Source organism: Sitophilus oryzae, unplaced genomic scaffold, assembly GCF_002938485.1.
Source record: "Sitophilus oryzae breed Bouriz unplaced genomic scaffold, Soryzae_2.0 scaffold_1442_pilon_pilon, whole genome shotgun sequence".
NCBI classification, from domain to species: domain Eukaryota; kingdom Metazoa; phylum Arthropoda; class Insecta; order Coleoptera; family Curculionidae; genus Sitophilus; species Sitophilus oryzae.
Window position 1 is genome coordinate 113376 of NW_022146107.1, and position 23407 is coordinate 136782.

The 23407-nt window shown below is 30.0% G+C and overlaps 2 long non-coding RNA genes across 2 annotated transcripts in view; both read left to right on the plus strand.

The window, feature by feature from the left end:
- LOC115877001 overlaps positions 1 to 23407 on the plus strand; it is a 67921-nt gene that overhangs the window by 13549 nt on the left and 30965 nt on the right. The gene's annotated exons all lie outside the window — the stretch shown is intronic.
- LOC115877000 lies at positions 17478 to 18214 on the plus strand. The gene is made up of 3 exons (XR_004049255.1): positions 17478 to 17624; positions 17753 to 17956; positions 18156 to 18214. It is a non-coding gene; the product is annotated as an uncharacterized LOC115877000 (long non-coding RNA).

Sequence of the window (23407 nt, forward strand, 5' to 3'; positions counted from 1 at the left end):
TATTTTATCATTATTTATTTTGTCATTATTTCATATGGCATTTTCCACAGTAAATTTTTATCAAAGCCACCCAATGATTTTTCTCACGCGAAACCGTTAAAAATTTTGAAATACTCTAAATACAAAAAATGTTCATTTTTGAATTCTCCATTTAATAACAAAATAATATACAGGGTGTTTCATTTAAAAAAAAAACAAAGTAAAATATTTTATATTTTAGAAAGTTTGGCGTACAATATTGAACATCCTGTATGTTTTACGATTACCATATTTATAGCAAAGTAAGAACAGACCATCTAAAGTAAATACCTATATACAGCGTTCTTGCATTTTTAATATTTTTTTAAGAAGGGCTGAAAAATATATATTTTTGATTTATTTTTTAATATCTCTGAAACTATCGAAATATATTTATTCATATCTTAGGGTTATGTAAAGTGGTTTAAAAGGAATCCAAAAATGCAATAATATACAGGGTGTTCAATTTAAAATAAATCATCCAGGTTCACTCACACTTTTTGAGCCATCCTACAGGAGTTAAAATATTTTCCTGAAATACATCCTGGTACATACTTTAGGCACGGCATATAAATCACACGGCAGGCCGACTCGCTTTGGCGGGAACGCTACGCGCATATCCTTGCGCACGCCGCCATTATGGGTGCCAGCAACAGAAATTAACCAGTGTCGTAGTCAGTCGTAGTTTTTGTCATCGACAACATACAGTTACGGCAGCTTTGAGTCAGTAGCGTGCGGCTTAATTTATTTCATTCTTTTCTTGAGTGATATATTTTGTTTTTTTAGTTTTATTTTTTTATTGTGTGATATATTTGGTTTTTGTAGTTTTACTTTCGTTTTTTGTGTGTTATATTTTGTTTTTGTAGTTTTATTTTTGTTTTTCTGAACATTTTTAATATAATAGTGGTTTGGTAGTGTATTACCATAACAACATTAGACACCCGAGCTGGTTTAAACTCTCTGTTCTCCTTCTCCTGGTCCTCAAAACCCACAATATTATCACGATCACTATTATAAAATAAGTTGAACTTGATATTCATATCGATTACGATTAAGTAATACATAGAACACAATATCGATTAAGTTCATTCGGTTCATCGAAACTTTCAACTTTGTTTTTTAGAGTCTCAAATACACTAAAATTTTCTAAGCCAGGTTTGATATCGATGTCATATATTCATTTTCTTAGTGTCTCTGGGTCTTTGGACGTGGAAGGCAAAATAGATTTGTCAAGAGCGTCTTTGGGCGGGAAAAGTATATCGCCAGACATTTATATTTAAATTCATCAGTTTCCTCTTTGAGCTGATTTGTTAATTAGCGAAATTTGAATATTAACAAAATTTGCTACGTCCATTGATGGACATAATTTGTACGTAGCCTCTTTATATTGTTCAACAGATATTTTATTGGGTATTTCTTTAATTCTTGTTTGTAACTCCTGGCATGTTTTATAATTTTAATTGTCTATTCTCTACAGTTAAATATTTAATTGATTTTATCATTTTCACTTTTCGAGGAGTATGCGCGGTTTACGATTCATTTGTTTAGATAAAAGTATTGTGTAAATAAAATTCAGTTTCAGTCAATTATATTATTTTTTTTAATACGACCCTGTCTAATAATAGTTTATTTTCTGGGAAAGTTTTTGATACGTTTTAATCCGGCCCTGACTCGGCACCCATAATGGTGTTTTCAATCTCAAATTTTATAGAAATTTTAAACAATGGAATCTGGGTAGAGTTAGCCTGCCGTGTGATTTATATGCCGTGCTTTAGGTTTACACTTAAACAAAATTCTTAAGTTTTTTATTCTAGGAGCTACAGATGCCCGACGCACTATTGCCGGACCCTGTACAAAAAAACTAAAACTTTACTGTGCTACTATCTGCGTACCTATTTAACTTAAGTTGGAGTAAAAATATCAAAAATTGATATGGAGAGGTTTTGTAAAACTGTGGGCTAGGATGGGTCAAAAAATTGACTATTTTTTTTTCACTTTATACACTAAAAAGAAGGTTTGTAGACACCTCAAAAAAATGCTCTCTAAGTATGAGCTCTTAATTTTAATAGGAAAGTCCTCCGCCTTTTATTTTTCTATTTTTTCCTTATTATTATTAGAAATAAGAAATCATATATCGGTATCTACTATTTGGAAAAAATATCTAGTGCCATATATTTGTAAGAAATTGAATTCTTTACAAAAAAGGTCTCTTACAATTTTTTGTAAACCTCACCGTTCGAAAGTTATCAAAGGCTGAAATTTGATTATTTTAAGGCATATTTCTTTTTTCTTATGAATTTTATAACCCGCTAACAAAAAATCATTATGATACGCACAACTCATGGTTTAGTTAGGTTAGGAAATTCACTGCTTTACAAAAATACTTTCTTATGATTAGTCGATTAAATTAACCCTTTAAAATATAAGATCATCGTCTAACTGTTTTTGATTAATAATTCGAACAATTCCAATCCAATTATATCTCGTTGATAATTAAATAGAAAAAACTTTTTCATAAAAAATTGAAATTTATTTTTCTTCTAGATCAATACTTTTTATATTAAATTTGTCACCAAAATGTTATTTACTCGAAATTTAATGAATCATTGACTCTAGGTTAGAAAACATGCAATAATTTGTTTTTTCAATGTACTGTAACAATAGATCTTGTATTTTCAAATAAAACACTGGATTTCCCTCATAACTTCTTTATTACATTTTAGTACTTAGGATTACGACACAAACATGTGTATCGTGCGAGCGCACGGTACCGACTGACTGCTGCGGACGCCTCACTCCCAATCTTATCTCCCGTAACATTCTATCGCCTCTGTCATAAAAACCATGCATTATGAATAATACAATCTGACATAATACATAAACCATAATTTGTTAATCATAACAATATACTATATAAACAAGGTACTCAAAAAATCATAACACTCGGCCATCCTACTTTCTGGTCGTCCTCGACTGCCCTCCTTTATTGCTTCTGAAAAGATAAATAATAAAAAAAAAATAAAAAAAAAAGAAAAAAAAATATTTATTTTTAAGTTTCTATGCTCGCATTAGAGCTTTACTTATTTTTAAGTTTTTATGCTCGCATTAGAGCTTTACTTATTTTTAAGTTTTTATGCTCGCATTAGAGCTTTACTTATTTTTAAGTTTTTATGCTCGCATTAGAGCTTTACTTATTTTTAAGTTCTTATGCTCGCATTAGAGCTTTATTTGTTTTTAAGTTTTTATGCTCGCATTAGAGCTTTACTTATTTTTAAGTTTTTTATGCTCGCATTAGAGCTTTACTTATTTTTAGTTTTGATGCTCGCATTAGAGCTTTATCTATTTTAAGTTTTATATGCTCGCATTAGAGCTTTATTTATTTTTAAGTTTTTATGCTCGCATTAGAGTTTTACTTATTTTTAAGTTTTTATGCTCGCATTAGAGCTTTATTTATTTTTAAGTTTTTATGCTCGCATTAGAGCCTTATTTGTTTTTAAGTTTTTATGCTCGCATTAGAGCTTTATTTATTTTTAAGTTCTTATGCTCGCATTAGAGCTTTATTTGTTTTTAAGTTTTTATGCTCGCATTAGAGCTTTACTTATTTTTTTAAGTTTTATGCTCGCATTAGAGCTTTACTTATTTTTAAGTTTTTATGCTCGCATTAGAGCTTTATTTATTTTTAAGTTTTTATGCTCGCTTTAGAGCTTTATTTATTTTTAAGTTTTTATGCTCGCATTAGAGCTTTATTTGTTTTTAAGTTTTTATGCTCGCATTAGAGCTTTATTTATTTTTAAGTTTATATGCTCACATTAGAGCTTTACTTATTGTTAAGTTTTTATGCTCGCATTAGAGCTTTACTTATTTTTAGGTTTTATGCTCGCATTAGAGCTCTACTTATTTTTAGGTTTTATGCTCGCATTAGAGCTCTACTTATTTTTAGGTTTTATGCTCGCATTAGAGCTCTACTTATTCTTAGGTTTTATGCTCGCATTAGAGCTCTACTTATTTTTAGGTTTTATGCTCGCATTAGAGCTCTACTTATTTTTAGGTTTTATGCTCGCATTAGAGCTCTACTTACTTTTAGGTTTTATGCTCGCATTAGAGATCTACTTACTTTTAGGTTTTATGCTCGCATTAGAGCTCTACTTACTTTTAGGTTTTATGCTCGCATTAGAGCTCTACTTATTTTTAGGTTTTATGCTCGCATTAGAGCTCTACTTACTTTTAGGTTTTATGCTCGCATTAGAGCTCTACTTACTTTTAGGTTTTATGCTCGCATTAGAGCTCTACTTACTTTTAGGTTTTATGCTCGCATTAGAGCTTTATTTGTTTTTAAGTTTTTATGCTCGCATTAGAGCTTTACTTATTTTTAGGTTTTATGCTCGCATTAGAGCTCTACTTATTTTTAGGTTTTATGCTCGCATTAGAGCTCTACTTATTTTTAGGTTTTATGCTCGCATTAGAGCTCTACTTATTTTTAGGTTTTATGCTCGCATTAGAGCTCTACTTACTTTTAGGTTTTATGCTCGCATTAGAGCTCTACTTACTTTTAGGTTTTATGCTCGCATTAGAGCTCTACTTATTTTTAGGTTTTATGCTCGCATTAGAGCTCTACTTACTTTTAGGTTTAAATCAGTAAAACCTCCGTTGTGTTTTATATTCAAAAATAAATCTCATAAGGTCATCTTAACAAAGACCAGAATCTAATCCTTAATAAAATAATTAATAACCAAATTTCAAAATATAGCAACTGACAATACACGCTTTATACTGGCTGCTAAAGTATTTGCTTATATTAACACCATCTAAACATTTAATCCTGATCTACTTAAATTTTGATTTTTGTTTTATTTTTTAATAGTAAGTAAGAATGAAAATAAGTAAAGTGGGGAAAACCTAATCCATTTTAAATTGTTGTATTAAGAGTAAATTGTAACTTTAAAAGAACGTTCGTTCATCCTGACCTTACTAGCATCGTTGCAAATGGATGTCCCTTTTTATGGTTCTAAGGAATTGAATGTTGAAACATACAAAACTTTATATCTACTTAATAATTGTTCACCTTAAGTGAATCCATAAAGTCAAAGAGTATTTTATATTAGACGTTAGATTTCTTTTTTTTTAATATTAGACGTCACATTATGGCAGATACTGTATTTTGTAGTACCCCAATTGTCAGAATTAATTATTTATTACAAACTCATTTGCTCTTTGATTATTGCATAGATTTCATTTAGTTTTTGACTGAAAATTTTATTTACTATGGAACTGTAATTTTTTTTTATTATTTAGAAATATTATCTGCCAAAAGCTTTCATAAACTGATTTATTTTTCTTTTACTTCTATTTGCAGTTTTAAATCACACTTCTCCAAATTTGAGAATTAAATTCACCTTGCTTTTCATACAGTAACCAACCAAGTATATTTTCAATCGATTCATATTTTGACCCTATTTTAATAAGAATAAATATTAATGAATAATATTCCAATTATTTTTAATACTAAAGATATTTCGTTTTTATTTTTAATTATTATTTTTTTTTTACTATTTTTACTGAAAAGTTTAGATTCAATTAGACCACCAATCAGAACCCAGTTGAAGAGGATCGGGCCCATAATCCCCTGCAACCAACGATCCTCAATGATCATTATCGAAGCCAAACATTAATTAATTAATATGGGTTGCAGCATTGTAACCCTGTGCTTTTACTGATACGTGTTACTAAAAGTATAAGAACATTTAGTTCTAATTTTTTTATACCTTCCTGTAAAGGCGGATTCTCACGACTGGCGTACTTGACAAGTACGCCAATATTTGCTTACTTGGCAAGTATCCCCACCAGTCCCCACTTTGTACTACATTTGCAAGTGTACTTGGCAAGTACGCCAATATTTGCGTATTTGCGAAGTACCCCTAAAATCCTTTTCAAGTAAACAGTATAGTCGCATCGATGAATACTGGTCGTCCCGAAATTGTCGTGGCTAGTGATTCTTTTTTCTTTTTAAGTTCTTTTACTGTACACTGCAATACGATTTCTAGGTTCTTTATGTTTGGCCATCCATATGAAGAGCTCATTTTCGTATAAATCCCTAAATTCCAAAACAACATCATTTGAAGACTACACGGGAAAACCCAGTTTTGTCCATTTTAATTGGAGCCGACAAAAATGCAATTTACTGTTTTTAAAGAAATATGTTTTTTTCGGTTGAATAATTAGAAAAATATTTATATTACTACCAATTCTGAATTATTAATATTGCGAATTATCGCCATATTCTGAAATATTGAAATAAAAATCTAAATAGATAATCTAAAAAAAATAGTCAAAATGCAAAACAAAACAGGGGAAAACCAGAGATGTTCAATTAATTAAAGGTTGTATAAAACCTAAATCTAAACTGTTATTTTTTGTTGAAAATTTATATTTAAGTAGGTTTTTATTACAATACATAAATTTATAACCATATTGATAACGAAAAAAATATTCTGTATATACGTACATAAATTAATTACGTATGTGTGTACCTTTAAGATTGTTACATAAGGATAATAGTTTTCTATCGATCGTGTCAGATGATGTTTTTGAGAGATTTGTTGATTCATCTATGTTTTTCGGTCAGTGGAGATTATTGTTGTTTATTGTAAGCTTCGGCAAGTTTCAAGCGGAATAAATTTGTTTGTGTTTTTGATTTTCGACGTTTATTTTCTGTAATATCCCTTGTTTTAATAATATAATACTAATTGCAAGATACATGCTTGTCGCCCATGCGTAAGTACATCTCTGGTTTTTGCCATTTACGCGTGGACTACTCTGGTTTTTCCTTTGTACGGCAAAATAACCAAGCTGTAATATCTCTGGGACTAAGCGTATTATTGCTTTCTTTTTTCGAATGACGTTAACATTTGTCTATAAATTTGTATCGCTATCTTAATTTCTATGAAAATGTGACATATCTGTTTTTTCCCGTGTAGTCGTCATTTGTCCACTCCATTTATCGCTGTGAAAACGATTTAGGTATGTTGCCAATATTGATGTTATTAATGTAAATTTGATATTACATAATCTATTATTGTTTTAACGTTTTAAATTATCCGCAATTAACTCGAAAAACACTACGATCCGGAAATAAATAGGACATACGCTATAACAGTAACATTATTTGCGCAGTCGTTTTTTTGCGCCTCGGCAAGTGTAAACAAGGCTGGCCAAGTATACTTGGCAAGTGTACGATTAATCGTTTGACTCGGGCTATATTTACCGGCAGAGAGTGGGGACGCGACAAGTGACCAAGGAACCCGTTCTCACGACATGGCAAGTATATTCCAATAACAAATGTTTGTCAAGTACGCCAGTCGTGAGAATCCGCCTTAAAATTTAAAATTAATTAAAACTGAAACTTTTGTTAAAACTGGAGATGTTTTTTTTTATACAGTCTTAAATATTAAATATCAATTTACTTATAATAGTCAACTTCATGAAAGACTGGTATGGTTTTTCATAATTCCTTGTACGAAATATAGTGTTAGTTGTATGCAGTAATTTGTTTGTAACAGATTTTTTTATAAGTTATTTTTTTACCAAAGAACTTTAGTTTTTATCAATATGCTTCGAACATTTTATTAAACTATCGCAGTTGTCTTTAAAACAAAATATAGAAATATTAGAAATATTGATGATATTCTGATCCTCTTTGTTTAGCAAGTACTTAGTCATATTTAATTCTTGGTATATTTAATTAAAAAGAAAATTTTATCCTGTAAACATACAGAGGTACTCAATTGTTTTTAATAAGAAATTAATGAGTTTTGATAAACTATATACAGCAGTCAAATTTGCAACATTCCATGAAAGCTGGAGGCAATGAAATTGATATCTGTACCTAACTGCTATTCATAAGTAATAAACATAAATTATTATTTTGTTTTTTTTTCTGATACTTTAGTGTTGATGAACACTACAGATTGGAAATTATATTTTAATTTAATTAAATTCGATTTTTTTTAAATGCATTAAAAATTTTGTTAAATAAATAGTACAGAGTGAATAATGGTGTGATGACTTGAAAGGATACATATGATGGTTAAATCAAGTTCCAACTATATAAGTAGTAGGTAGTTGCTCAATTTGTTTCTATATAAAAGAAACAGATACTTCATATTCTTCTAAACTTCATATTCCAAATCGCTCAGCAAACTTATCATCTGTAAATGACTCTACTCGGCTGTGCTACCAAAAGAGACACCTTGCTCTCTCTAGGGTTCTAGAATATTGATAATATCTCCCAATTCATTTATAATTTTATAATTCATGAAGCACTTTAAATATGTCTTCAATGTCACTAAAACAGATTTCAATAAAAGAGATTAGCGAATAAATCATGGAACAAAATAATAATCATTCAAAAAGTGAAATCATATACTGTTTCCAAAGAGAACATTCAGAATAAACATTTTTTTTTAGAAGTAGAATGTTGTGAGGACATTGCGTTCAGTGCTAATTTATTTTATTTTTGTTGCAAAACAGTCTGATTTCTTATATTGATAAACTTTATTTTTTTTAATTGCTATTGTCTGAAGTTACAGCTTTTGGTATTTCAAACTTCTTATTTCCTTTTATTTTCTTTTTTTTTGAGGCCGAACAAAAGTAATTATTTAAACTTTTTATTTCTCCGACAATCTATCTTCTGGTAAAATCCTGAAGGCTTTACTAAAACCATAACATAAAATATAATCAACACAACACGAAATTAATTAAATGGTTTCTTTTAAACTCCTCTGTATAAATTGTTAAACATACAAAACAATTTTTTGTGCATACTAATTTCTTTTTACAAATCCAAACAAATATTGTGTTATGTAAAAAACTCTGTGTGTTTATCGACCTGTGTACGAACATTTTCTGTTATCAATTATCACCATATTTTTTTCCTGACCGTCCTGAAAATAATAATTAGTTCTTAATTATTTTAAAAAGAACGTTATATCTTTATAAGAAACAGAAATAATTTTTGAATCATAAACTTTATTAAAACAATAATTATTTTTAGACTATATCGTTCTATAATGTTTGTAGAGACTTATTTTTGCGATTATTTGTTCACAGTGTAAATTTAAACCTTGGTGATATTTGAAACCTTCATATTGTTTAATTTTATTCACTAGAAATTAATAGCCTTTACAAAATCAATTTAAATAATTTAGACATTAAAAATTTGATTTTGCTTGTATCAAATTTGCAAAGAGATTATGCAAAAGATGCTTGTTTTTAATTTTAGTTAAAACATTTTTTTGTTATACAGGCTGTCCTATATTGATATCACTATCATTAATTGATCTGAACCTTTTATTTTATTTGATTCTTTTACAAATTCAATTTATTGGAATATTAATTTCAATAACGTCTTTAAAATCATAAACAAGCTACTAAAAATTTTATATTCGTAACTATGAAACATAAATTAACAATTAATTGATATCTGTGTACTTATCTTATTCGAATGTATCCTCTGAAGCTATATTTTCTCACTGCTTTAGTGTTTATGTCAACATGGTCAATCAAAAGACTTATTTTAGCAAAAATGACTTGCAGTTTGCACCTTGCACATCGTAACAGCCTTGTCTTTTCCCATTTTTGAAGTAGGAGTGGATAAGCCAATTTCCAAATGTTCCTGTATGTATCCTTTTTATTCACTAACACTGCTGGACTTGTTGCTTTATGGCTTTATGTCCTTTTCCAGCAACTTAACTTATGGATTCACACACAACATGGCATATTGGCACTTTTTAAACTCTTGTGGTACTTCTAGTAGTTCTATCCCGCTTCTGATATGTAAACAATAGATCTTGTATTTTCAAATAAAACACTGGATTTCCCTCATAACTTCTTTATTACATTTTAGTACTTAGGATTACGACACAAACATGTGTATCGTGCGAGCGCACGGTACCGACTGACTGCTGCGGACGCCTCACTCCCAATCTTATCTCCCGTAACATTCTATCGCCTCTGTCATAAAAACCATGCATTATGAATAATACAATCTGACATAATACATAAACCATAATTTGTTAATCATAACAATACACTATATAAACAAGGTACTCAAAAAATCATAACAGTACCCAAACATGCTCAGGACTAAAAAAAAAAGTTTAAATAATTTCTTTGTTCATAGTTATAAAATTTATAAGAAAAAAGAAATCTGCCTTAAAATAGTCAAACTTCAACCTTAACTTAATAACTTTCGAACGGTGAGGTATACAAAAAAACTATAAGAGACTTTTTTTGTAGAGAATTCAATTTCCTATAGACATAGAGACGAGATATTTTTTCTAAATAGTAGATACCGAGATATGAATTTTTCTTTCTCATAATAAAGGAAAAAATAGAAAACTGAAAGGCGGAGGACCTTCCTATTAAAATTTAGAGCTCATACTTGGAGAGAATTTTTGAGTCTACCAACCTTTTTATCAGAGTATAAAGTGAAAAAAAATAGCCGATTTTTTTTACCCACCCTACTGTAGGTATATTTTTAAAAAATAGGTTGTTATAGTTACAATGAAATATTTATTTTATGAAATAAATTCTCCTTATTTAATTGAAATAATATTGAATGAAATAAATAAAAAATGAATTATTTTTATAAGCGTTTTTAAGTCCTAAAACGTCCATTAGGCAAATGTTAGTTTATTTAAGTTGTTAAAATAATCAGTCAGGCTATTCTCTGTCAAAATCCGAAATCTCTATTGAAAACGACATATTATACCCATGAAGAGATATAGCGTATTCCTGATTAAATCAACTTTAGCTTCATTTTATTTCGAATTGCTTTTCTGCTAGATTAGATCATGCTATCATTTTACAAATTTTTCGCGGATAAATTTTTTAACACCCGTTATTTTTGCATATGTTTTGCCTATCTTATAATATGTACCTTTAGCTCTCAAGAAATACTTACTATCTTTATTAGTTATTATTGGCTGTACCATGGCTGTATCCCTGTTTAGTACTTAATAATTTTAAATGAAATATAAGTTAGTAAACAGGGTTGTTCACCACATACGACACGGAGTATTGTAGCTAAACGATTAGATTTTTGCAAATTGTAAGTGTTGGGTTCGTTGAGGGACTATTACAGCCACAATCTAAAAATATTTTTACAGTGTCCCAAATAAATAAAAAATATCAAAGTTGTATTTTTTATATACCCTCTATATTATTACATTTTTAGTTTCTACGATTAAAATAAAGGTAAATTTAATTAAGGTTTACCGTTAAGGAATCGTTGGAGAACTACTAAAGCTACAACCTAAAATTAATTTTACAAGATACAGAGTGTCCCAAATAAATAAAAGATATCAAAGTTGTATTTTTTAAATAGAACACCCTTTGTATTATTACATTTTTAGTTTCTACGATTAAAATAAAGGTAAACTTGATTAAGGTTTATTACACTTAAACCTTACCGTTTTTGAAATATTTAGGTTTTTGTCAAAATACAGTAATTTTAATGCTTCATTTCTCTAGGCGCATTTAAGTTTTTAAAACCAAATATTGTACTGAAGTATTTCTATTGACTAATTTTGTGTTGCAATTATAAAAATTATTCTACCTTATATAGAGTGTCTACAAATTTATTTTAAATAATTACTAGCTGTAAATAGCAATAACTTGTTTAATTTAAAATAATAATAATTTTAATTTAAATTTTTAACACCCTGTAAATTTTATGAGAATCAGATGCAGAATCTCATTGTCTATCAAATTGTATTATACCATTCTTACCTATCTCCAAGTTTTTGTAGAAAATGCATTTTATTATAATTTAGACCTCATTTAATATATCCATATTGGCATTTTAGATTATTTTTAAAGATGTAACAAATTTTTAAAGAGTACAGATATTTCATTAAAATATAAAAAAAAACTGTTTAAATATTTGTTAAAGAGGACCAATTACTATGATCCAGTATTCAAACTACATTAATTTGACTGTTGCGTGGATTAATAATAATTGCTCCAAATACTAAAAAACTGAATTTTGTATCTGTATTAGACAATGTGGTAAAAAGTAACACCTTAAAAATTTTATTTCATTTTTTGACGAATGCTTATTTATACAGAGACGTTCATTTTCATGATTTATTATTATATTCATTTCTGATTGAAATCCACATTTATTTAGAATAATTTATTAACAAACACAATTAAGTATGTAATTAATTAAAATTTGGGCGGTAAATAATGGTGGTATATTTAATTAATGGTATACTCTTTTATAAAGATTTAAATAGTTTTCTTTTTGTATACAAATGGGCTAGTAATATTATCGTTTTTAGCACCTGCACTGTTGCATGTCGTACCATTTGTTGCTTTAAAAATATCTAAAATATTTCATGGGTATATTGATAAATAAGGTCTAAATTATAAGAAAATACATTTTCTACGAAAACTTGGAAGTGATAGATAGTGGTAAAAATCGTATAATACAATTTCATAGACAATTAAATTGTGCATCTGATTCTCCTAAAATATACAGGGTGTTCTATTTAAATTAAACAAGTTACTACCGTTTAAAGCTAGAACTTATTTAAAATAAATTTGTATACACTCTGTATGAGGTAGTAATATTTTTATTATCCCAACACAATAACTGATCAATAAATAAACTTCAGTAAATATTTAGCGTTAAAAACTTTGACGCCCTGGGAGAAATGAAGCCTTAAAATTTTTACTGCAATTTCACGAAATTGAAAATATTTCAAAAACGGTAAGGTTTAAGTGTAATAAACCTTAATCAAGTTTACCTTTATTTTAATCGTAGAAACTAAAAATGTAATAATACAAAGGGTGTTCTATTTAAAAAATACAACTTTGATATCTTTTATTTATTTGGGACACTCTGTATCTTGTAAAATTAATTTTAGGTTGTAGCTTTAGTAGTTCTCCAACGATTCCATCACTCACAATTTCTAAAAAAATCTAATCGTTTAGCTACAATACTCCGTGTCGTATGTGGTGCACAACCCTGTATACTTAATGGCACATTTAGTTTTTAAATTCCGTTTTTGGATTTTGATAATGGCCGATATACATATAAAATAATGTATGTCCTAAAATGCTTCGTTTTGGAGATACAGGGTGTAGAAGTTTCATTTTTATTTCGGTTTTTCCAAATAATTTTTGAACTAACGTTGTTTTTGATTGAAAAATGGTGTTTTTTGACATGAAAAATCCACCCTACTAACCCACTAGGGGCCCCCTACAAGTAGGACTCTTACTTGTAGGGGGTGCCACCTACATGTTTCTTTACTGATTTGAAGAGTAATAACTTTTTTTGTCCGTACGTGGCTAAAACCAATCAGTGGAAAAGTATACATTTCCGAAATTTTCTACTTAAAAAATATCTCCTGGTAAAAATCGCTACGGGCAACTGTTTTTAAGGTATTTGAAATGGAAAATAGTCAATACATGTCATAACTGACAAAAAATAAACATGTTGACTAGATAGTTATTTGACTGATATGGTAGAATTTGGGAACTTTTAATTTTTAAATTAATCATAATTATTTATAGAAAAAATTATGAAAGTTTCTGTTGAACCTTTGGCACAAAAACATTTCAAATCTATGATTTCAGTCTAATATCTATATTTACAACGTGTTCAATTTTTGTCAATGACGTATTGATAATTTCGATTCCAAATATCTCGAAAACCATTACTCGTAACGATTTTTACCAAGAGACCACTTTTAATGTAAAAAACGGAAAAAAATATTTTAACATTGAAAATGTTTCTGTTATCCTATACAGGGTGTCCCAGAAATGAGTGCAGATATTTTAACTGGTAGTATAGTTCAACCCCAGAAACACGCCTATGAGGTTTTTTTTGCAAAAAAAAAATGTTGAAAATTTTATATTTTTCTTGACATTTTCCGGAAAATGTTGAAAAACTTTGAGTGCCACTGTTCACTCCCCGGGAAATTCGTTTACCGGGCATAGAGGAGTGTCGGAGAGAATGCAACGTTGCCACCTCCTACCATACCCACATTCTGCATGTTTATCTATAAATTCAATTATTTTAGTTGCTACAGAAAAAAATTCGAAAATTCATTTTATTCATATTAGTGTAGATTGCTCTACTAATTCTAGAGAAACGCGCAATATTTTAAATACTTTTTACAAGTGGAGTAAACTGAAAAATAAATCTTAACAATTATAGCTTCTTTTTTCGCCATATTAGGAAATATTTTCAATCGTTTCAATAAACAGTTATAACCTTTAATGTTTAGTTAGAGCTTACCCTCTTTTAATGAAAGTGTTTTTTATCCAGCACACATATACGTAAACACATACACACCAAATATCTATTAAACTGAACATCACAAACCTATCACATGCCGATCACTTTTTAAAATATTATTTAAAAATTTTTCACATGATAATAATCAAACACTAAATTCATAAATACAATAAAAAATGTTAAAAAACTTGCTTTAATAACTACTCATATCCGGAGGCTGATGGTAGACAGTCCGGGGTTTTCTTCGACATTTCAAAACCGACACAACCCCGGACAACGATTTCGAAAACACTGAAGGAATTACAAATTACAAATTTTTATTTAGAAATTTTACCTTAGCGTCCTCTACTGGACTGATGTATTACTATTATGGGTCAACGTTTTGGTGGTTGTATAAAGATAGATAAATCAATTTTCTAAATGTTTAATGTATGGAGTAGGGATATCCCAAAAATAAAATAAAGTACAAGAAGGGTATACCCAAGAAAGAATTAAGGTAAAATCAAAGAGTATTCTACGTTATCTAAAATATAAAAATATGGGAAGCCCCGACAACAATCTGACACCTGATATCAAAGTGATAAACAAACATCGGCGCATGCGGCAGCGAGCACTTACACTTAATTTTTCAGTTCATTGCTAGATGGCCTTTTACTAGGGATGCACTGCAAACCGAGGGGTAAACCGCAGAGGAATTATGGTGTACACTATGAAGGAATTCTACAGGAATTCCAAGGAATTACGAGGAATGCCAAGGAATTACGAGGAATTCCAAGGAATTCCATAGGAATTACTAGGAATTCCAATTATTTCCGTAAGAATTCCAAGGAATTCCTTAGAAATTTAGAGGAATTCCACAGGAATTAAGAGGAATTACAAGCAACTTTATAAGAAATTAACGAACATTAGTAAACCATAGGTAGTACTAAATTTAAAGAAAAACATTTTGCAGGCGATTTTTTACTATCCGTTTTTCGTTTTCGCTTCCAAAATTTCCCAATATCAAATATCTACAGGTCAGATATTCTTTTAATTTAATATATTACCCTCGATTATATATCTAAAATATTTTCCAATAGTACGGCCGAACCATCCCCGAGGATCTACTTATAACGTTCCCTCATTTCGCCATTTTAAAGAAACCCTTATAAGATTTTTTATTCAGTACTCAGAAAGTGTAAAGTTGATTTTTTCATTTCCTCGAATAATACCTAGGTATATACTATATAGGGAAATTAATACAACTTTAGGTGCACTTCATCAATGATACCATGCGTAATCTTATGGAATTTACAGGTGATCGTATTATGACGTGCAACTGAAGTTTTATTAATTTCCTTTCCTATAGATACGAGTATAACTAGGTACCTATCATTTTCAAAAAATCCCGAGAAAAATTAATTTTAATAAGTAAGTGCCGACATATTTCCAGTATTTTCACCTCATGATCCCCTATTGGTCCTAAAATTTAACTAAAAAAAACGTAAATCTCGTAATAGTACTTTTTATTGTAAGATCTAGTACTTATAAAGACATTAGACATTTATAAAAATCACCTGAAAATTCATAGCGGAACTGCGAAACCGAGGTGGCAACGCTGGTTCAGACTGACAGAGTTACCGAGTTCTTACCAAGGAATTCCAATGAAGTTGTCGTTTCAGAAATTTATCTATTTAGTGCTTTATTATTATTATTATTAAAAACTCATACCTACATCGAAAATATTAGCCATGAATTACACTACCGAAGAAAAAGTATTGATGATTAAATGGTATTATCAAACAAATAGTTATCAAAAGGTGTCGGACATGTTTGTTGCTCTGTATCCGAATAGACCGGACCGATGCCTGGAAAATCTACAATCGCAAGGAATATCCAGAGATTTGAGACCAAAGGTACCCTAATAAATATCTGCAGATGTGAAGCAAGGCAGGAACAAAGAGAAGATGCAAGAAATGATACTGACTTGGAAGTTTTATTGTGCCTGGAAGAGAACGATGGAAAGATCAGCACCCGGTATAACTAGGTACCTATCATTTTCAAAAAATCTCGAGAAAAATTAATTTTAATAAGTAAGTGCCGACATATTTCCAGTATTTTCACCTCATGATCCCCTATTGGTCCTAAAATTTAACTAAAAAAAACGTAAATCTCTTAATGAGTACTTTTATTGTAAGATCTAGTACTTATAGAGACATTAGACATTTATAAAAATCACCTGAAATTCATAGCGGAACTGCGAAACCGAGGTGGCAACGCTGGTTCAGACTGACAGAGTTACCGAGTTCGTACCAAGGAATTTCAAGGAAGACCTTGAATGATTGACCTTGACCTTGAAGACCAAGGAATTCCAAAGAATTCGAAGGAATTTATTACGAATTTGAGAATTATTGAGTAAAAGGAATTACGGTGTACACTTTTCCCTCTGCGGTTTACCCCTCGCTGCAAACAAATATTCCAGCAAAACTAAAGTGTTTTTTCTTATTCTAAATTCTAACAAATAAATAAACCTGTAAAACTGTATAAATAAAATCGGTCTTCGATTTAAAAAAAAAGATCGATTATACCAAAAAATCGTTTGATAAAAATCACGTCGATTTGATAATAATCGATTCGAATCGTACATCCCTAGTATGGTGTGTAGTTTAAGGTTATGTTTAAGGTTAATCGTGGGGTTATTAAACTCGCACAAAAAACAAAACAGAAAACAACAAAAACAATGCAAACAATGCCAAATAAACCTGTAAAAAGTACTTTTTTATTATTCAAAATGAAATATCATATAATTCAGTTGGTATACGAATATTTTTGATTTATTTATAATGTTTGGTGTCAAAAATATGTGAGAAATGAGGTAAACAGTTTAAATGTCTTAATAAATTCGTTTTAATTTATTAACCTTTCAGGTATCTACCTAATGGTGGAAGAAATTAATTATGTAATGGTAGGAAAAATAATTTCACTTTAATTATGTATTAGAAAATCAGTAATCTTAAATTAGGATGCATCAATGGAGAAGAAGGCAATTGTAATCACAATACAATAATAGATCTACAAATACCAAGCAATACATTAAATCAAAAAAATCTCAGTAAACGCTATTGTATGTACTCCCTGTGGTCTTATTAAGTATAAAGTTTTTTGTTTTACATGAAAATAATTATCCCATTTAATTATGCATTAAATTTTAGTGTCGACTTATTGATAGCTCGATTACCAGTCAAATAGTTTCGATGTTTTCTATACTATGAAGAAAATTTGATCTGATTAGATTAATTCAGATGTAAATTTATGTTATACGGTAAGATATTTTTAAACAAACCAAGAAAGTTCTCTTCAGACAAGTTCTGGTCTGAAATTGCAAATATTAACGAAAAAGTTATACATGTAGTTTTCTATTCATAAATGATATTATTGATTTTATTCTAGGTGAATGTATCGAGTCATATATTATGCAGAATATATTGAGAAAAATGGTAAACTAATTAAAAGTGCTAACAATTTCTTAGGAAGTTATCGATATACCTAATTATTAGAAGCTGTAACAAATGTTCAAAGAGTCAGAGTATACTTTATTAGAAGTGTGTTAGATAGAATTATACACTTTAAAGAAAATATCTTTTATTATTGCAGGTAATACATATTGTGTAATGCATATAATATGTGAAATCTGTTATTACATACAAAGATTGAAAATTATTTAAACAGCTACCTGTATGTTGTCTCACAATCTCATTTAGTGAATGGGTTATTAAAAATTGAATATATTTACACACAGAATATTGTGGATATGGATATCTGGAAAGCATGTTATAACCATTTTTATTTTTAGGATTTATGAAATGATTACATAAATATACTAACAACAAATTGCAATGCATCTGTATATTAGAGACAAAGATGAAAGAGAGTAACAAGAATATATGTATTCAAAAGAAAAATATCAAGACCATATTTGTAGTAATTAAAATTAAAGAATAAAATACATAAAATGTACCATATGACCGAAAAAAACGGCGTCCAGTTGGCTGGGAAATGACGATCAATGACATTTCCCATATAAATTTACATATAAAATGACAGCGACCTTCATTTCATAGCCATCGTTGACGCCGTTTTTCTCGATCATACGGTAGTTTATGTGTGAACAAATTCTCATTTCATATAAAAATTGGAGCTCTATCTAGAGTATATTTTGAATATAAATGTTTTTTATGTATTGAAGGGGGGACTGTAGTTTTCAAATATAATAAAGAAAATAGACTAAAAAAACATGTGTAAAGTTCTTTTTAAACTATTCTGTAGTTACGTAAATGTAGTGTTTCAAATAGGTTGCTTTTCACAATAAAGTCAATACACACAGTAATTATGTTTACTTTTTCAAAAACACACTCTTGTTTTTATTATCAGAGAGTTATTAATATTAGAAAATTTAGTTACATGAATATAATAGGAGTAAATATTATGTTTCAAGTTTCAAATAATTAGAATATGATATGAGTCATAATAGCTTAAATATGATTGCTAATAAAATACCTAGTTTATACACATTTAGATATATCTCTTTAAATATAAATTAGTATTGCCACCATGCGATTAATGGGAAATACAATATGGTCGTGAAAAAAACGGCGTCAGCGATGGCTATGATATAAAGATCGCTGTCAATTTATGTAAAATTTTATGGAGAATGTCACCGACCGTTATTTTCAAGCCATTCTGGACGCTGTTTTTTTCGACCATACGGTATTTCTAGGTATGGAATTATGTCTCTAATATGTAGTTAGGTAATTTTTCCATTTGCCTATTGTTAATTATAACGTCGTCAGACTATAAAATTTGCTATATTTTTTACTTAAATTTTTTAGTAATATCAGAACATGTTTTGAATAGTTTAATTAGTAATAAAGCTACTAATATGTTCAGTTATTTTTTTTCTATAAAGCTTTTTGATAAAAAATAAGTATACCTAACTAAGACGTTAAATTGCCTGGAGAAATTACGATCGATGTTATTTACCATCCACTTTTACACAATAAAATGCCATCGATCGTAATTTCAAAAGCAGAAAACTGCCGCCGTTTTTTCCAATGAAATGGGCGGTGGGGGAGAAAATTACAGATTCCTGTATTATATTAACGTTATTAATCGCATGTACACAAAGCATGTACACTATTAGAAATCGATCTAATTTCTAATATTATCGAGCTTTTAAAATTCGAGAAAGTGATCGGAGATTGTGTTTAAAGTGTTGTGATATGTTCGTTAGTGCATATTTTTGTGTCGGTAATCAGTATCGGTATAGGCAAATCGCGATGGAGTATACAAATCCGAAGAAGGTGGATATGCTAAGAGCATAGGTACTTTCTGGCAGGGGAAAGCGCTGTAGAAGCTCGGAGACTTATTCCGAAGAGTATCCGAATAGATAAATCCCCAATGCTCGAACCTTTGTAAGTATGGTTCAGCATTTGAAGGATTCGGAAAAAGCAACGAAGAATTGCTACAAAACGTTAAAAAATTCCATGCTCAGAAGAAGGAGAGCATGTATTGGAAATGGAGGTCGTCATGTTGAACAATTATTGTAATAGCATGCAGTCAAGAAGCGAAGGGTATACCGGGTGGTGCATCATCGTTGGAAATATAGGATATCCCATGCAAATTTTGAACTGTCGAGATATTGGATCCCCTTTGTGCAAATTTGTAATGTATCTTTAAAACCATTTACGATTTAGCTCTAAAATTAATAGGGGAGCCAATATTTCCACAGTTGAAAATTGCATAGGGTTGTTAAGAATTGTAAGTGGAGTGATGTTATTAAGTGTAGTGTTATGTGCAGTTTTAAGAGTGGTAAAATGGAAAAAAGAAAGCTCTACAGTTGTATCTCTCTGCTATAGGGATATCTTTTTATTGTTTGGCAAGTTTTTTCTTTTAGTTTATTTTGTGTAATGTGAAAAGTAGGGCTACTGGCGATCACCCACTTAAAAAAAGTAACGCACCTCTGCAGAACCTCTTGGATGGTGTGGGATTTTGCAAGTACTTTTTTAAGTCTTTCTAGTAGATGTGGCAACAGCGGGCGGCGAACAAGCTGAGATCCGCGAGATCTCTCCCCCGCGCCGGGGATCCGCGAGATTCCCCCGACGGCTCTCAAAATGTCGCAATTTTTTTAAACTTTCAAAGTTAAATAACTCGGTTATTTTCAATCTATTTTAAAAATGGTAAAGAGAAAATATGTTTCTTTTGGCCAGATCTACCACCCCTTAAAATATCTGCACTCATTTCTGGGACACCCTGTATAAGGGAGCTCAAATCGAATTAAAATGCTACATTTGCCACACCATGACGTCATATATACAAGGGTATAGGAAATCTCGGCGCGTTTCTGTTATCCTATATAAGGGAGCCCAAATCGAATTAAAATGCTACATTTGCCACACCATGACGTCATATATACAAGGGTATAGGAAATCCCGGCGCAGCGGCGGCAGTCGGCCAGCGCGCGCAAAAACCATTACATCGCTAATTGTTTATTGATATATCTTTATTAGTTTAAAAGCAAAAAATATGGGGTTTGCTTTGATACCTTGTCAAGGCATAAGCGAAACTTTTAAATTGTTTCTTTTTTTCATTTAGGCCTTCGTTTTTCGTTAAATGAAAGTTATATTAAAAAAAATCTATTTTTAAACCAAATTTTCGCATGATTGAAATGATTGAGAAAGTCAAATTAATATTGACGTAATTACTAAATAATTACAAGATTTTTTTTCTAATTATTTTAGTGTATTTTTAGTCACCTAATTATAAAGGAGAGATATCCAACCATTGCATTATTTTACTCACAAATAAATGTTTTATGGTTTTCATTATAAAACATAATTCATTATACATCAATCATAATTTATTATACACGCCTTAACCCAAACACTCCAAGGAGGATATTTCGTGACCCCGTATTTAAAGTGGACAAGCTTTATTAGTCAATGTTTTAATTACCCAGCGTCTTTAATAAAAAAACAACTAATCGCATTATAAGGCCAATAATGCACAAGTAATACCATTAAAATTTTAGCGTTTTTAATTTGTGTAACATATTTCTTTAACGAATTAACCTGTAACAATAGTGGTAGGTACGCGCACAGGTTTTTTCGATAGGTAACTTATTAAGTCGTTAAACAGGCCTACATAGGTAACTAGTATTTATAATTTAATTCGAGTTTTAATCTCAAATAATAAATGTTTTTACTGGTGTATTTCCGAAGTGTTCATTATTAAAAGTAGATATTCTTCTAGTTATGTGAAGTAATAAGTAATGTTTCTGGTGAGATCGCGTATATGTCACCGGATTCTGGTTAGTATAAAGACTTTTTTCTATAGAAAGAGCTTTTTCTATATTTTCCTTTCAAAATAAGACTAATTTGTTCTTATTCTTTTAAATATTACAGTGTTTCTTTTTCCTAAAATGTTATACTTAATTTTCGCTTAAAATTAAAAAGTCACCAAATGGAGGAAAATATACGTTATTAAATAAAGTTTATACAAATCACTTTACCATAACAAAAAAGTAAAAACATGTCATGGCGGAAGATATTCAGGTGGCATTTCACACATTTATCTATTAAAATCGAGATTAAAATAATAAACTTGCGTAACATGTTATACATGAGATAGAAAGTTTCAGAATCGATTAATACGCAATACGCTACGCAGTCAACTTGTTCCTATGCGCGGATGAGCGTCTTCAAGACTCTTCCATCGGCCAGGGTCACGACGCCGCCGAAGAGGAATCGGCCTACGTTTGGCTAAACAGGTTGGACACGGTGGACTACGATATTGGCGAGTCTGAATATTTATAAAAATTTGCAAAGTAAAATATGTTGGAAAAATAATTAATCCATACATATATAAAAGCTCAAAGGGTTTTTTTTGCATCCATCCCGCCGAAACCGCTTCACCAATCTTGATGATTCTTTTTTTAAATGAAAGGTACACATATATGTGTAGATTTGTTATGAAGCATTTTTATAGTGCTTAATGGCAATTTCTTTGTGTAAAGCGACTAAATACTAAAACATACCTGAAAAACACCTAAACACAATACCTCCAGAAATAAATTATTTGTGTTATTTTAAAGGGAAAGACCTTTTTCTGTAGGAGATAGACGAAAACTAACATCGGTGTCTGGGGCTTAATTTTTATCGTTTCGGAGTTACGGGATGTTTTCAAAAAAGTGCATTTTTAACAAATCACCGTAACTTTTTTGCTATAGAAAATTTTGTATTTTTATGAAAACATTTCCAAAGCACCTTTTTATATAGAATTTAATAGTTTAAGAATATATTTTTTTAAATTAACAATTTAGGAATTATGAAGAGAAAATTTGATTTTTTATATGGGACACCCTTTATATTTTTAATTCATTGAAAAGAATTTAAAATTAGCTTGATATTTTGCTCGTTTCCTCTTTTCTCCAGATATACAGTTTGTAAAAATTCGCCCACGCTTTGAATAAGTCAGCTTTGAACGGCGGAATAATATTTGCAATGAGAGATGCAGAATTTTATAACAATTTAAATTACATTTAACAACATCAACACATTTAAACTATATATAATAACAATAAAAATTAATATCAAACCAAGACTTGAGATTTTGGTTGTTCGATATGTCGACCGTCTTCTGTTATGGATAGACGGGGCCGTTTTTGAACATTTCTCGCGGAATTAATTAACTCAGTGGGGATGAAAGATACCCTCGCATAAGTAGTTCTAATTCTTGCTTAGATTATATATGGGCAATTTAAAAATAAGAACCTTTATTCTTCCGCAAAAATTAAAATCCATAGGAACTAAGTCCGCCGCGCCGGCCTCCATGTCCAACGCCTGGGATCTTGGTTAGCTATTCAATTATTCTCGAAATTGGCTGCAAAAATTTGCTGATAACTTCAGCATTCTGAGGCGGTGCTTTGTCTTGCTGGAAAAATAAGTTTTCGTTTTCGATTTTTTCGAATATACAGGGTGTCCCAGAAATAAGTGCAAGTATTTTTATGGTGTGGTAAATCTCGATAAAGAAACATATTTTCTCTTTTCG